Source organism: Nyctereutes procyonoides, unplaced genomic scaffold (assembly GCF_905146905.1).
Source record: "Nyctereutes procyonoides isolate TBG_1078 unplaced genomic scaffold, NYPRO_anot_genome, whole genome shotgun sequence".
Taxonomy (NCBI): domain Eukaryota; kingdom Metazoa; phylum Chordata; class Mammalia; order Carnivora; family Canidae; genus Nyctereutes; species Nyctereutes procyonoides.
The window spans coordinates 93,052,239-93,068,347 of NW_026575125.1; the positions used below are offsets into that span (position 1 = coordinate 93,052,239).

Consider the following 16,109-nt stretch of genomic DNA (forward strand, 5'->3'; position numbering starts at 1 on the left):
CTAATTTGTTACCTAGTTATTAGGCTTCCAGTTATGTGAATTGGCCTAGATCTATCATGGTCTATGTGGAGGCACAGAGATCAAGCAGCACCCTGAGATTTTTACTTTTATTGCTAATCATCGAGTCAGCCTTAGGAGTTTGGAGTACCAGTAATTCTTTAGGAAAAATGACCCCAGGGCAATTACTTGCAAAAATATGATTCAGGTAAGACCTGGATAATAAAAAGCATCCTCGAAAGAAGAGGGAGTCATCGCTCATGTTGTATGGGTGAGAATAGTCAGGATTATTGAACTTGTTGTGGGAACACATGCCTCAGCCTCAGATTCAGCACCCACCAGGGAGCAGACAGCTCCCAGGCTGTCTGCTGCCTCTCTGGGTTACTGACCAACTACTGAAAGTGTGCCCCCCACCCCCCACAAGCATGCCTTGGCAGTGACTGCCAGATGTTCCAGATTCACTGCACCCTCGGGTTGGCTCTGCTGTTTTAAGAGATTCTCCCCAATTTCCTCACTGCCGTCAAGAACTACTTCTTGTGCACCTGTCATCACTAACACACCTACCTGAAGGGGAACAAAACAATTAGCAACTTCATAGCCCTGATTCTAGGTGGGAGATGTCTTACTAGACATCTACTAGAGCTACTTCTAGCTTCTTTGGTTTCTTCAACTATATTTTTGAAATGCTTCTCATTTTCAAAACCTCAAGATACTTGAAGTTAAGGGAAAAGATTTCTATTTTTCCTCTAAGATGGTTCCGTTTAGTCCTCCCAGAAAATGTTAACTTTGCTCATGCCACCCATTTTCAAAATGATCGATTTTCCTTTCTGCAGCCCATGCATAGACATTCTTCCTGGGGAAATTGTTGGCTCAGGAGAAAAACAAGGGTTCCCTTGGTATAGAAGGAAAGGATGGAGAAGAGGGGTGTGCACCTGAAAAGGAGGCAGAAAAATGCCCCGCAGTCTTCAGAGTCAGGGGCAAATGAATCCCCTGCACTAGTTAATACCTCCTACAGGAGGGCAGCCTCAGCATCCCAACAGGCCTATAACATCTGGGGCAAGGACCCCTGCCAAGCCCCTTCATGGGTATCACCGTTCTGGCCTCTTTCTGGAATGTGCTTTAAAGTCCATATGCTATTTTCAGATTGGAATAACTAAGGCCGTAGGTATTAAGAGGGACAAGCTGTTACCTTTCCAGTAATGAACAGCAAATTTTCTTCTCGCAGTCAAATGGATTTCAATCGAACAAGCCACACAGAACATCGCTTATCCTCTGTCTTAGGTAAACAGTCCCTTGTCACAGGCTCTGCAATCAGAATTACACTCCACAGGTTAGTTGCCCTGAATATCTCTATATGAATGCTACTAAGACTTCCTAGTGTACTTGCATCCTAAGTGATCAATGCCTTGAGTTAGACTTCACGCAACATCCGTGACGTCTTAGTACAATGCACAGTAGTGAAGGAACCTAATTTAACCTCATTGCAAAGCATTTGCATCAGGTGAGAGAAGTGAAACAGACTTGTTGCCTAAAGCCAGTCAAACCGAGTGCAGCCCCAGAGATGCCAATTTGAGAAAACATTCACGGTTCTCGTCCCACATAGATGGAACCATAAGAAACTTTGCAATTCCTAAGAGAAAGCCCGTTCAAATGGAAGTTTCCCCCTTGCCTTTGCAGATCCCATCCCACTGGCGGCATGTGATGAGAGGAATCACCGAAAACGTGGCTGCTTCAAGGATCCTGAGCCAGATTTCACTTTCCTTGGTGTCGGGCATGACACGAATATTGCTGATGGTGCAATGACCTTTCAATAGGAAAAACTGATTTTTTTTTCCTTCAGTGCCTTATGGAACACTCTGAGACTCGCGACAATGCAAACCATCATTGAAATTTTTTGCTTTGCTTGAAAAAAATTAAAATAAAACCAACAAAAAAATGGACATGCAAGATTCCAGTATGTGAAAAAAAAATCTTATTAAGAAAAAGTCAATTGAACAAAAGCCATTCTTTGATACCACTGCTCAGTATATGAACACCATGTTCTTTAATACACGCACACGCACACACGCACGCACACACACACATGCACACACAAATTTAAAATTCCAGTTCAGCAAATAGGCCCATCTCAGCTAAAATAATTAATTCCTCCTGATTTAAAAAAAAAAATCTCTGACTCCCTGTGTTTGGGAAGACAGACTGGCATTTCTTCTAGGATCTGCTGACCAGATGTTTTTGGTAGTTCCTGTTGGTAGTGATGTTCTGTGCACCCTATTTCCTTTCCACGTTGCTGAAATGTGTATATCTTTAGAATGTAAATGCGACACTTAAGAAAATTCAAACACTTTGGAAAAGGGACTAAACCGTGACTTCTCTGTGTTCTGGAAATGGTTTTGTGAAAATGCTTTGATAACTTCCCACTCGGTGAGGGGATGAACAGAGCTTTCGAAATTGACTTTTGTGTGTAGCAAGGGACGGCGCACTATCCGGCATACCTCTCGGTGCTTTCCCAAAACGGATCCCGGGGCTTTCCAAGAAGCCTAGAATTGCAGCTCACAGATCTGTTTTTCTTGCTTCAGTGTGCATTTTCAGTCAATATAGTTGAGTACTTAGCATTGAGGTGAGGGAAATGCTGCCTACACTCCCCAATGTGTTTAGAAGATCTTTCTCAGAAACAACACTGTGTTTAGCTCTGCTTTCTCCGCTAAGTATGCCTTTCAAGTGTACACCTCGGAGACAGGACCGCGTCGCAAGGCAGGCCAGTGGGTTCAGACCCCAGTTCTCAGTGTGACTTTACTCTTGCTAGGTCTGTCTTCCCAGCTGTCGCCTGTTACTGCCCATGGCTCTGCGTCAGACTGCATGTGTCCTTTTCTAGTTTGCAAAGACTAAAATGCATTCCCAAACCTACTGCTAAACCAAGGGCCTCAGCATCACTCCTAGGTCCTTGCTTGGGGCAGCCTCTCTCCTGGCTCTCTCGGAAGATCGCTCCACTGCTCCACAGGCTATCAAGTCACTAATTGCGTACCTGCCGTTGGCATTATCAGAACAGTCAGAGGAAATAGTCTCCGCTCACTAATTACCTCCTATATAATGACGTATGCTTTCTGTAGTTCAGTAGTTTGCTCTCATCAGTGACGTGCATTGGGAAGTTTCCAGACTGTAAAAACTAGGAGCTCGAATTCATTTCCCAAGTGTGACCTTTAGATGCTTAGCCGACTTGCTGCCCATTTGCTCTTGTCTTCAGCAAAGGAAGGAAGAAGTCTCGTTCCAATGAAACGTTTCCAGAAAAGTGTAATATAAACTTTCATTCCAAAAATTGTGTCATAAGCGAATAACTCACCTGTCAAATTTTAAATGGTATTGAACAAACAAAAAGAAAGCTGTTGTGTTTTTGTTTTGTTTTGTTTTCATGAAACTGTGATTTTCAACTTCTGAATGCTATGATGTCCAGAGCAGGAAGCTAACGCCGTGCAAATGTGAAGTTCTATAAAACAAATCAACCGACCTACACACAAATGTTTTCATAGGCACTGTATAAAGAGAAATATATGTTTATTGACTCAAATCAGTTTTTCAGAGGAAACTTCACTGGGAATGAAGAGGCGGGTAAATTGGTTTGTTATTTTTTAAAAACCTGCATGTTTAAAAAAAAACATTGATTGCTTCAAATTTCTGCTACTAACTTCAAGCTATGGGAGTTTGGCAGTAGTCACTTGAGGATTTTTTTTCCAATTCTTTTCTTTTTGTTGTTAAAGCTGTACTTCAGTGAACAGAAAAATTGCCAAGCAAACTAATGGCTGTAAAAGCGTAAATTGCATGTGTGGGCATAAATTACGGAGCCTCATTGCCATGAGGTATTGTACAAAGTTTTAATACATTTTGTAAATAAAATTGTAAAGAAAGAATTCCATTTCTGTGCTTTGACTCTTTAAAATTTACTTGGGTGCAGGTGCCAAGAAGTTATTGTTCACTAATTTACTTCCCATCAGAAGCTTTGCCAATGACGTCACAGTCACCTTGCTGGTGATTCTCATAAAGGATTACACCATGCCCGACCGACACTCAGCTGCAACCACACACAAGCTCAGAGCCCTTGTCCTAAATAGAAGTGTGCCATCGAGACCTTAGGTTAGGTTTGCCAGGATCTCCAACAGTGAGACGGTGTCCATAAACAGCAAGAAGCAGGACTTCAGTTGATAGGGAAAGTTTAACTCCAAAGCCTTCCGTTTCCATTCTTTGTCTCCTCCACCCTTTGAGACCCTCTCCCCAGGGGCTTTGACCCTAACCTTGGTTTCCCATCCTCTATTTCCAGATCTGACCTCCCAGCAAAGTGTCCAAACTAAGGATCGATGTTCTTCAATAACACTCCCAACTGCCTGCCCCACATCACCACAAAGTATGTGTCTTAGTACTCTTAGTTAAGTAGCTAAGTTTTGTTCTGCTGTCTAAATTCCTAATAGTAACTTCATGCTCTATTAGAAAAACTTTCGTTCCACCTGGGGTCACTGATCTAGTGTGCAGAGAGAAATAATGAAATCAGGACTGTACTGATTTTATGTTTCTGAGGGAGAAACGAAAGGCCACTGATCTAATCTGATTTGTAGATTGTGAACATGGAATACAGTTTCATCCAATACATAAAGCAAGTGTTTAAATATAGGCCAGTTTTATATCCTGATCACCATAGAAAACAGAGGATAATGACAGGAGGGAAGGAAAGGATTGTTTGCAGCTGAGCCAGGAAAGAAGAAAAGGGCAGTTGAGATGCTAGAGAGAGAAAGGAAGGAAGCTATCTGGGGTCACAGAGTTTCAAACAGGGAGCACAAGGCCTTGGAGACAAAGAAAACTCAGAGTGGGAAAGAAAAACTCTCAGAAGATTCTGAAGTGCAGGCTGATGGAAACACACTGAGGTTAATTTGGCCCACATGCCTCTGCAGATTACTCCCATTTTCACTGTCCCCGGAAATGCTGTCAGATGGGCTGGCCAACCATCATGCTTTATTACTCTTCAGCTGCTTTCCTTGTCTTCAATTAGGACACCTACAGCAGTCCCACCAGTAGAGAACTGATTCTCTAGGGAGGAGATTCAGTGACCAGATTAGAGTGGTGCTTCCCTAGGTGACTGATAAAATCGGTTCAAGCACCAAATGATGCCCCTGGATCTTCCAAAATAACAAGAACTTCCAATTCCTTACCCTGAAGGAAAAGCCACTCTCAGGTGTTGTGGCAGACGATGATAGAGTTCAATTTAGGTTCAGGTGGAGTTTGGGTTGTTTTTTTTCTCCTTGTTGGGAGGGAGAAACAAAAGGAATATGTGTAGTCTTTCTCAAATCAGACTGCAGGTAGCTATATATCTTGCTTACACCCTGGGTCAGACTTGCCAACCAGGTCTGCAAAGAGGTCTTGAGCTTCAAATGTCACACACACACACACACACACACACACACACCTCCATGCACAAAAGGAAAATGTCCCTTGGTCCCCACATTGGTTTCCTTGCCTGTCAGTAATCACATCCCATCATACTGTATAGTAAAATCTTCAAATGGGAAGGGCAAATATACTCAAGGAAACCTAGGTAGGCTCAGGCAAGAACCGTGCTGCAAATTGGGTGGGGAGAGAGGGTTGGCTGTGACTTGGGGAAATGAACCTAGAGGAGAACACATTGAGAAGCAAGAAGAAGTACCATTATTCCTCAGAATGCAGACTATGTGAAGCACAAGAGTGAGTAACAAGCTGTCTTGGAAGGGCCATAAGCCAGTTATACCACTAAAACCTACCATCAGTTAGAGCCAGAGCCAGCTATTCAGCTACTCTGTCCCCTACCACTCCCCTCTTACCCTCACCCTGTTGGACTTGGCTTTGAGGTACCAGTTTATTACCAGATCACTTTCCAGATATGACACTCAGTAGCAATATATCTGCATTCAATTGTGGACACACACAGAATTTGGCATCCCAACAGGACATGGGCCACTGGAGAGACTTACCATTTTGACCCCTATCATCTCCGGACTGAAAGCAAGGCAAGGTCTTGGAAGAGTGAAGAATGGCACTGAGAATTAATGAAATTTGCCTCTAGAACTGAAAGCCAAAGAATGAGGTGCTAGGAGACTTCTCGTACATCTAAGACTAAAGTCATAGACAAGACATTCATATTCAGTGAAGACACAGGACACACTTCTGGGCTTTCTCAAAAGGTTCCCCGGGAGGCTTTTTGTCACTGTTGTCAGGAGAGGATGGAAGGAGGTATTAGGGAGGGTCTGCCATTCTCTCAAACCTACTGCCATTTCCTTAGCATCCTCAAAACTGAGCGTTCACAAACTCATTTGAGTGGGCAATATGCCCAAGCTCTTTGACAGTCATTGTCCTTGTAGCAAACTTGGCTCCTGCCCTCAGGGGGCCTGCAGGCTTGGTGGCAAGGTAGATGATGAGTCTATGTCCATTCATGGTCAGTGCTTTGCTCAGGGAAATAACTAGAAGGAGCCCAACATAAAGACTTTCCTTCTGCCTCTTCATTTGAATGTATGCTTCCTAATGTAATTGGGTGGAACCTGACTGATTTCTAATACAATCAGGTGGAATTTTTGTGCCTCCAAAGCTGTGGGACTTTTCAACTAAGTCACACCTGGCCCTTGTAGGCCCCTAGCTGGGGAGAACCTCAGAATGACTCTTTTTCTGCCACCCTTGGAGCAGGAGATATTTGTTTATTTATTGCCCCATAATGCCCTCACTATAAAAGTATAAAAGAACTGAGGTTCCTAGGTGGCTCAGTTGGTTAAGCAAGCAACTTGATTTTGGCTCAAGTCATGATCTCAGGATTTTGAGATTAAGCCCTGCATCGAGTGCCACACTCAGCATAGAGTCTGCTTAAGATTTTCTCCCTCTCCCTCTGCCCCCATCTCTCTCTCTCTCTCTCTCTCTCTCTCTCTCTCTCTCTGTCAAAAAATACAAAAAAAATAAAATTAAAATTAAAAAGAACCTGCAATGTCAGCCTAAGGAATAATCTTCTCCCCATGTTAGTAGATTTGGCAAAATTGGCCTTTTAGTGGTTTCACTGAGTTTCAATCCTGTAGCAAAATGGTTGATTTAAATTTTTCCTAATAAATATTCATTAAGCCTTAACAAGTCAAAGCTCTAGCAATAGCTCACAAGAAGCTTGAATGTAAGCCAATGGGGGAAACAATTTCACAAATATTTCCAAACAACATTGCCATCTTCCCCATGAGTGTGCAAATTTTTCTGAAAGACTAGAGACTCACTCTCAACCTGGTAATGGCCTTTAAATCCTATGTTTTCTCCCACTTACAACAGAGCTTTGGAAAAGCTTGTTACTCCCCATCTCCTCTTCCTTGATAACTGTACTATGGCTTCCACCCCATCACTCTACAAGAAATGCTCTTTGCAAGGTCATCAGTAAACTGTAATCCTCCATTATAGCAAGGGATGGCAAACTTTGACCCACAGGCTAAATGTGGCCCACCACCTGGTTTTGTTAATAAAGTTTTATTTATTTACATATTATCTGTGGCTGCTTTTACCCTACAATGGCAGAATTGAGTAGTTGCAACAGTACTGCCCACAAAGTCTTAAGTATTTACTAACTTGCTCTTTACATAAAAAGCTTACTAACCCCTACTTTACCCTACTTGATAGTCATTATCTTAATTAGTCTCTTTCCAGAATTTGATGCTATTAACTTGTCCCACCTTGAAAATCTCTATTCCTTTGACTTCTGTAACAGCACTCTCTCCTGGTATTCCTCCTACATTGCTGCTGCTCATTTCTTTCCTGCTTGCTGGTCTCCTCTTCTCTTTTTTTAAGATTTTATTTATTTATTCATGAGAGACACAGAGAAAGAGGCAGAGACATAAGCAGAGGAGGGAGCAGGCTCCCTGACAGGGAGCCCAATGTGGGACTCCATCCCAGGACCCTGGGATCACAACCTGAGCCAAAGGCTCAACCACTGAGCCACCCAGGTACCCCTGCTCTTCTATCTCTTAATGTCAATGTTCTCCTGAGTTACACCATATTTCTTCCTCTCTTCTCACTTTGTACACTCTCACCCATAGTTTCCATTTATACCTATATTATGAGTACCATCCCGTAGTTTCTGTTTCCACCTATATCATCCTGTCTCTCAAGTCCTCATTTCCATCTCAAAACTTTCTCCTGAACACCAAACCAGTATATCCCAATGTCTATGGTACCTCCTCTCTTGTACTGTCCCATAAGTACATCAAACTCAGCATGTCCAACACAGAAACTATTGCTCTTACCCTCACCCCACTGCTAACCCAGAGTTCCCTCTAAGAGTCTCCATCCTGATTTAAAACTATTGGCAGACAATGGAACTATTGACAGCCATTAGAAATGACGAATACCCACCATTTGCTTCAACATGGTTGGAACTGGAGGGTATTATGCTGAGTGAAGTAAGTCAATCGGAGAAGGACAAACATTATATGGTCTCATTCATTCAGGAAATATAAAAAATAGTGAAAGGGAATAAAGGGGAAAGGAGAGAAAATGAGTGGGAAATATCAGTGAGGGTGACAGAACATGAGAGACACCTAACTCTGGGAAATGAACAAGGGGTAGTGGAAAGGAAGGTGGGCCAGGGGATGGGGTGACTGGATGATGAGCACTGAGGGGGGCACTTGATGGGATTAAACTAAATCCCTTAGTTTACCATGAGCACTGGGTGTTATACTATATGTTGGAAAATCCAACTCCAATAAAAAATATACAAAAAAATAAAAATAAAAATAAAATAAAACCTTTGATAGAGAGTAAAGTAAAATATAAGAATAAACCTAATAAACTTTAAAATTGATATATGTGACAATCCGAGAAAAATGGGCTTGCACTCAGAAGCAGAATTCATAGTACGATGACAATAAAAAAACAAATAGGTCAGTTTAACATCAACTTGTACAGCTATAAGATGCGTTGGAAAGTATGTGTATGATTCTTTTCACCTTTTGGATCTCAGAATCATAATATGATTTGCACTCACGTGGAAGAAAACCAACTAGAGTTGTCATCAGTGAAGGAATGTGCAGGTTCCAAACAAGCTACACAGATTAATTTGGAAGCGGGATCCCTGGGTGGCGCAGCAGTTTGGCACCTGCCTTTGGCCCAGGGCGCGATTCTGGAGACCCGGATCGAATCCCACGTCGGGCTCCCGGTGCATGGAGCCTGCTTCTCCCTCTGCCTGTGTCTCTGCCTCTCTCTCTCTCTCTGTGTGACTATCATAAAAATAAATAAAAATTTTAAAAAAACAAATTAATTTGGAAGCATAACGCAAAAAGATGGTTCTGATAACTCTCTGGGAGATATAAGGTGGAACCTTGATGGAATCAAAGAAAGAACAAGGAAAGAACAGGGGTGAGGGGTGCATCCATTTTATATAAAGCTAAGCATGTGTATTTAAGTGTTCTGAGTTATCTAAGCAGCCCACTCTTTAGCTCTCCTTCCTTACTCTTACCACCACCATAGAGGGTTGGGCCATGCAGAGAGGACAGTAAGACAGGTGTTAATCACTACCATAAAACCAAAAAACCCAATCCAGAAACTGAAACCTGGTTATCAACCTTGTGTGCCGCCTCCCTCATCTTACCCTCAGTCAAGTCCTGACTCTGAAATCCATCTCTGTGAATCCCTATCTTAGTTTGAGCTTGTAACACTTTCCATATGGCCTAATGCAAAAGCCTCAACTGTTCCTCTTGTTTCTGGCTTTAGTTCCCCCAATTCACCCTTCCACACTGCAGCCAGAATGATTCTATGGATCTCATCACTTTTCATTGCCCTTTGGCATAAGAGTAAATCCATTAGGGCCATAAGATCAATTCCTAGTCAGGCTCCATGGTGTATGCAGAGTCTGCTTGAGATTCTCTCTCCCTCTCTCTTACCCCTTCCCCTGCTCTCTTTCTCCCTTTCCCTCTCTCTCTCTCTCCTTCTCTCTCACAAATGAATAAATAAATCTTTTTAAAAAAATAATAAATCCCTTAGTTTACCTTAAAAGGCCTTTCACAACCTGCCTCCTGCCCATTTCTTCAGCTTTGTTGTTTACCACCCCCTCACCTCCATTCTCTACTCCACTAAAACTTCCTCATATTCAACTATATAAATTCCTGGCTCTGCCCTGTCTTTCCATGCTTCCGTGGCTTTGCACGTGCTTCTCCACCTACCTGGAATTCCCTTCTCCTCATTTTTATGCCTAACTCAGTTTGTCTTTAAGACTAAATTGGCTTCATTTCCTCTGAGAAACCTTCCCTGACTGTCCTCTCCCCCAAGAATGGGGCTAGAGACCCTTTCTCAGAATTCTATCCCACAGGATGGAGCACACCATCTTTTCTCTCCAAAGAAGCCCTACCTCATCACCAACTACCCAGGCAGCCAAGCCCTCAACTTCCTTTGGATGCAGAGTATCTCCTGCACTAGGCACCATCACCAACCCATATGGGGTGCCTTCCCTGGCCAATGCCCCAAGCTGCTACATTCTGTCAACGTCATGTATTCACTCATGGGACACTCAGATGTGCAAATCTAATCTCCTTTGTGAGACTCATCCACTGGATGGATAGTGGATGGGCCACATAAATTTTAGTCAGAACAGGGATCCCTGGGTGGCGCAGCAGTTTGGCGCCTGCCTTTGGCCCAGGGCGCGATCCTGGAGACCCAGGATCAAATCCCACATCGGGCTCCCGGTGCATGGAGCCTGCTTCTCCCTCTGCCTATGTCTCTGCCTCTCTCTCTCTCTCATAAATAAATAAAAATTAAAAAAAACCTCTTTCGTTTAAAAAAAATTTTAGTCAGAGCAGATAAATTTAGCTCATATACAGTGGTATTAGGCTTAGTCCATGTGGCAGACATAGTTATGTACCTGTCATATTCCCCTTTAAGAAATGACTTGCTGCCCAGATGCAGGTGGTATGGGTACCTGACAGCCTCCAGTTGTTAACATCTCAGCTTTTGAACTGAGATAACACTCTTATTGGGGCAGCATGTAGCCAGTGACTGAGCAAAATGGTGATAAAGTCACACCCTCTTGGGGTGACCCCCAGCTAATGACTAAGCAAAGCAATTGTATGAAAACCTAGTCATGTTCACCCAACATAGGACTTCTCTAATGAGAAATCTTGGCTCCAGAAAGCCTCTTAGGGCTGACAGAGACTTTATCAGATCCACATCACAGTCTGATGACCACCCCCCTGCTCAATTTTGCTTCTTTGTCCCTATTCCTTCACATTAACTTTTTGCATTCCTAACTCCTCAACACCTCCTTCTCTGAGAGTCTGACCCATAACATTTGGTGCCAGAAGTGATCCCAAGAAAGCAGGCCATAGATAGGGTTTGGGGACTGGATCCTTCACCACTAGGGTAGTAATGAGGACCCTATTCCCAGTGGGAAGTTGTGCGTAGACAGCCCCTGGCACAAGGTGGCAGTCCAATCATTAAAGCTGTCACTGTGGTGTTTTAGAAGAATGGGCCAGTGGAGAAAAGACACTAGCTGGTGAGATGACTCAAGCATTTGAAATGTATGGGAGAATTATAAATACAAAGAAAATGGAACCTGATGTTTGTTATTCAGTTACATTGATGCCCTAAAAACAGATAAGAAAAAGCTGAGTGCAAATAATAATTAAAAACTAAATGTGTGGGAAATATCAGAAAGGGAGACAAAACATAAAGACTTCTAACTCTGGGAAATGAACTAGGGGTGGTGGAGGGGGAGGAGGGCGGGGGGTGGGGGTGAATGGGTGACAGGCACTGAGGGGGACACTTGTCGGGATGAGCACTGGGTGTTATTCTGTATGTTGGTAAATTGAACACCAATAAAAATTAATTTATTAAAAAAAAAAACTAAATGTGAGGGGCACCTAGGTGGCTCAGTCGGTTGAGTGTCCGACTCTTGATTTCGGCTCAGGTCATGATCTTGGAGTCCTAGGATAGAGCCTGTAACAGGCACCACACTCAATGGGGAGTCTGCTTAAGGATTTTCTCCCTCCACCCCTCCACTCGTCTCTCTCTCCCTCTCTCTCTCTCTCTCCCCCTCTCTCTCTCTCAAACAAATAAATAAATCTTTAAAAAGAAAACTAAATGTGAGAACCCAACACTCTCTTTAGCTTACAGTTACACTCATTTCATGCAATAGTTAGTGAGCATAAAAAGGTGAAGATCAGGGATCCCTGGGTGGCGCAGTGGTTTGGCGCCTGCCTTTGGCCCAGGGCACGATCCTGGAGACCCGGGATCGAATCCCACGTCGGGCTCCCGGTGCATGGAGCCTGCTTCTCCCTCTGCCTGTGTCTCTGCCTCTCTCTCTCTCACTGTGTGCCTATCATAAATAAATAAAAATTAAAAAAAAAGGTGAAGATCAAACCCAGGATTTAATCATTAGAGTAGCTGAATTGCAAGGATAGTTGAATGCTCAACTGAGGCAGGTATGTTATGTCAAAGCCAGGGTCCTTAATTGGGAAAACCCAGCACCCTGACACAGGGGTGGGGACACTAAATGGATGCTCCTAAAGATTTTAACTCCCCAGTCTTCTCTGAAACTTCTGAGCCCACTCCGCCCAAATAAGAATCACTACTTCCTCTGTATGGGGAGATAATACAGAGGTCTTTCCTGCACAAAACAAGAGGACTGTAAGCAGCACAGCCCTCCACAAAACAAGCTAAACCTGACAGGGGAGGAAAGGGACTCTACCCTGAAGGACTAGAACATCTAGCTAGCATGTGCTGGCAGGAGTCAAGGGAGTACCCATGGGAATAGATTCTGGAGGTTCTTGATCAAGAGGTGTTTTAGGTTAAGACTAGATAAGGGAGATTTTGTCAATTTGGAGGCACTTTCTTGGGATGCAGGACTTAACATCCAAGCAAGGCTCCCAGAGGTTGGTATAAACCTGCTCTTTATAGGTGGTTCCTCTACAAGCCTAGAAAAAGCAATGACCCACACTGAGTGGTATTGAAATTCCTGAATTATTGTGGCACATGGTAGAAGAGGGGATTAAAAGGCTGAGGGAAGTGGACATACTGGAATAGATATATTATATGAAGCTAGAGGACCCACTGGAGGACTATATTCCATGTAAGAGTGAAGGGAACACAGTATTCACCAAGGCCAGGAGGAATGTTGGTGAGCAGGACAGCAGCATCACCAAGAAGTTCAGTGGTGGCTCTCCCTATAGGCCAGGGCAGATGATAGTGGAAGTTGTCCCTGAATTTTTTGAAAGAAAAAGTGGAAACGATAAGCAATCCTCTCTATCCACCAGCAGTAAAGTCCAGGTAATAATGCTTAGCCACCAGCGGCCAGGGATTTATAATTATTGGAATAGCAGACAAGATTAGAGTGGCAACCAAGCAGGCCTGATATGTAGGGAGTTAAAGAGATGATTAATAAAGCACAGCATCCCTAGATTCAAGTCGATAGGGAAACAGCTTATTGCTTAATATATATGATAAAATTAAAAGAGTAAGAATAAATGATCCAGCATTTGAAGCTAGTCTTCCCAATTTAAAAAATATCATGATTCCTAGTCAAGTTTCCAGATATAAGCTAATTTTCAGGTCCAGAACCCACTGACGAAAGAGATGGCCCCAGGGGAAGAATCCTGCAACGCCATTCCTTCCCCAGTGCTTACCAAAGGGACCCACAGACATTTATGTGGGTAAATTTACTGTATATACTATACATTTACTGTATGCTGTGGAAAGAGAAATATCCAGACATTAAAAGGACTATTAGACCGAGGGTCTGAGTTGACCCTGACACTTGGAGACATGAAACATCATCATGTCCCCTTGTTAGAGTGGAGTCACATGGGGGTCAGGTAATAAGTGGAGTCCTGGCCAAAGCCTCACTTGCAGTGGACCCACTGGGTCTGCTGACTCACCTGCTGCTCATTTTCATGATACCTGAATGTGTAGTTGGGATTGACATATTTGGCAGTTAGAGTCATCCCTACATGGAGTCCTTGGCTATATGAAGAAAGCCAAATGGAAGTTTCTGAAGTTGCCTCCCTCCCCACAATGACTAAATAGTACATCAGAAGTAGTATCATATCCTGAGGGGGATGGTGGAAATCACTGTCACTTGTAAAGATTTAGACAATGCAAGGGTGGCGATTCCTACAATATCCTTTTTTTTTTGTATATATTTTTTTATTGGAGTTAGATTTGCCAACACAGAGCATAACACCCAGTGCTCATCCCATCAACTGCCCCCTCAGTGCCTGTCACCTAGTCACCCAACCCCCTGCCCACCTTCCTTTCCACCACCCCTTGTTCGTTTCCCAGAGTTAGGAGTCTCTCATGCTCTGTCACCCTCACTGATATTTCCCACTCATTTTCTCTCTTTTCCCCTTTATTCCCTTTCACTATTTTTTATATTCCCCAAATGAATGAGACCATATAATGTTTGTCCTTCTCTGATTGACTTATTTCACTCAGCATAATACCCACCATTTGTTTCAACGTAATACCCACCATTTGCTTCAACGTGGATGGAACTGGAGGGTTCCTACAATATCCTGCTTAATTAAAAAATCTAGTCCTGGGGTTCTTGGGTGGCTCAGTTGGTTAAGTGGCTGCCTTCAGTTCAGGTCATGATCCTGGAGTCCTAGGATCTAGCCCCACCTGGGCTCCCTGCTCAGCAGGGAATCTGCTTCTCCCTCTCTCTCTCTGCTCCTCTCCCCTGCTCATGCTCTCTCTCTCCCTCAAATAAATAAAATCTTTTTAGAAAATCCAGTCCCTAAATTAATGATATGGATCCTAGAGAATGACTGTATACTACCACAAACTCAACCAAGAAGTAGTCCCATGGCTTCAGGTACATAACATGCAGCTATTGGTTTCATAAATGCCTTCTTTCCTATCTCAATCAGGAAAGAGGACAGGAAACAGGGAGCATTCATATGAAAAAGACAACGAGTACATGTGCAATTCTGTCCAAGGGCTATGTTAATTTTCATACCCTCTGTCATAATGGAGTCCAGAGTGATATGGGCCATTTGGACTTCTGTCTGGTCATGATCACATTGACCTCTTACATCAATCAACATAATCATGTTGCTCAAAGAATAAGCAGGAGATAACCAGCATGATGATGGCCCTGGTAAGATACATGCACCAGAAGGTGAGAAAAAAACACTTTAAAGATTCAAGGACCTAATCGTTCAGTACAGCTATCAGGAGGTCTAACATCAGAGGCATGCAGGGATCTTCTCTCCCAAGAGTCAAATTGCTGAATATTGTAAACCCTACTACAAAGAAGTAAACACAATGCCTAATAGGTCTGTTTGGGTTCTGAATGCAATATATTTCATATATGGGAATACATGTTCATACTCTGATCTATATAATGGGTGAAACAAAAGGTTACCAGGGTGTTTTTTTAAGATTTTATTTATTTATCTATGAGAGACACACACAGAGAGAGAGGCAGAGACATAGGCAGAGGGAGAAGCAGGTTCCCTGTGGGGAGCTTGATGTGGGACTCAATCCCAGGACCCTGGGATCACGACCTGAGCCAAAGACAGATGCTCAACCACTGAGCCACCCAGGCACCCAAAAGATTACCAGTTTTGAGCAGAGTCTACAGCAAGAAAAGACCCCATAGTAGATCCAAGCCATGGTACAAACAACCATGCTACTTGGGCCATATCACCTGGCAGACCCTGTGTTGTTGGAGGTTTTGGTATTGAAAAAAATACAATGTTGAATTTATGGGAGAGCTATGGGAGAAACACAATGCAGGCTTCTAGAGTTCTAGGGAAAGGCAATGCCAGAGAACATACACACCTTTTGGAAAATAGATCCTGGCAAGCTATAGGCCATGAGAGAAATAGAATGCTTGACCATGAAACAGTGACCATGCATCTAGAAATGCCCATAATGTTCTGGGTCTTGTCAGACCTACCAAGTCTTAACATCAAGTAGGCCTAGCAGCAATCCATGACAATATAGAAATGGCACATCCAGGACCTAGCACAAGCTGAACCAGTAGACACCAGCAAGCTGCATGAGAAGTTTCCCAAACTCTCATGTCACCCACCACAGCTACACCAGCACCTGTCCTTTGTCTCACACTCATGACCATATTGAAGGAG

At 43.3% G+C, this 16,109-nt stretch overlaps 1 protein-coding gene across 3 annotated transcripts in view; it reads left to right on the forward strand.

Annotated features, from left to right (window-relative positions):
* GRIA3 (glutamate ionotropic receptor AMPA type subunit 3) overlaps positions 1-3,893 on the forward strand; it is a 285,127-nt gene extending 281,234 nt beyond the window's left edge. For all 3 annotated transcript variants that reach the window (XM_055338480.1, XM_055338479.1, XM_055338481.1), the window contains one exon: positions 1,675-3,893. The gene's annotated coding sequence lies outside the window, so the exon portion shown is untranslated. The remainder of the gene's footprint in view (positions 1-1,674) is intronic.
* The last annotated feature ends 12,216 nt before the right edge of the window (positions 3,894-16,109 follow it).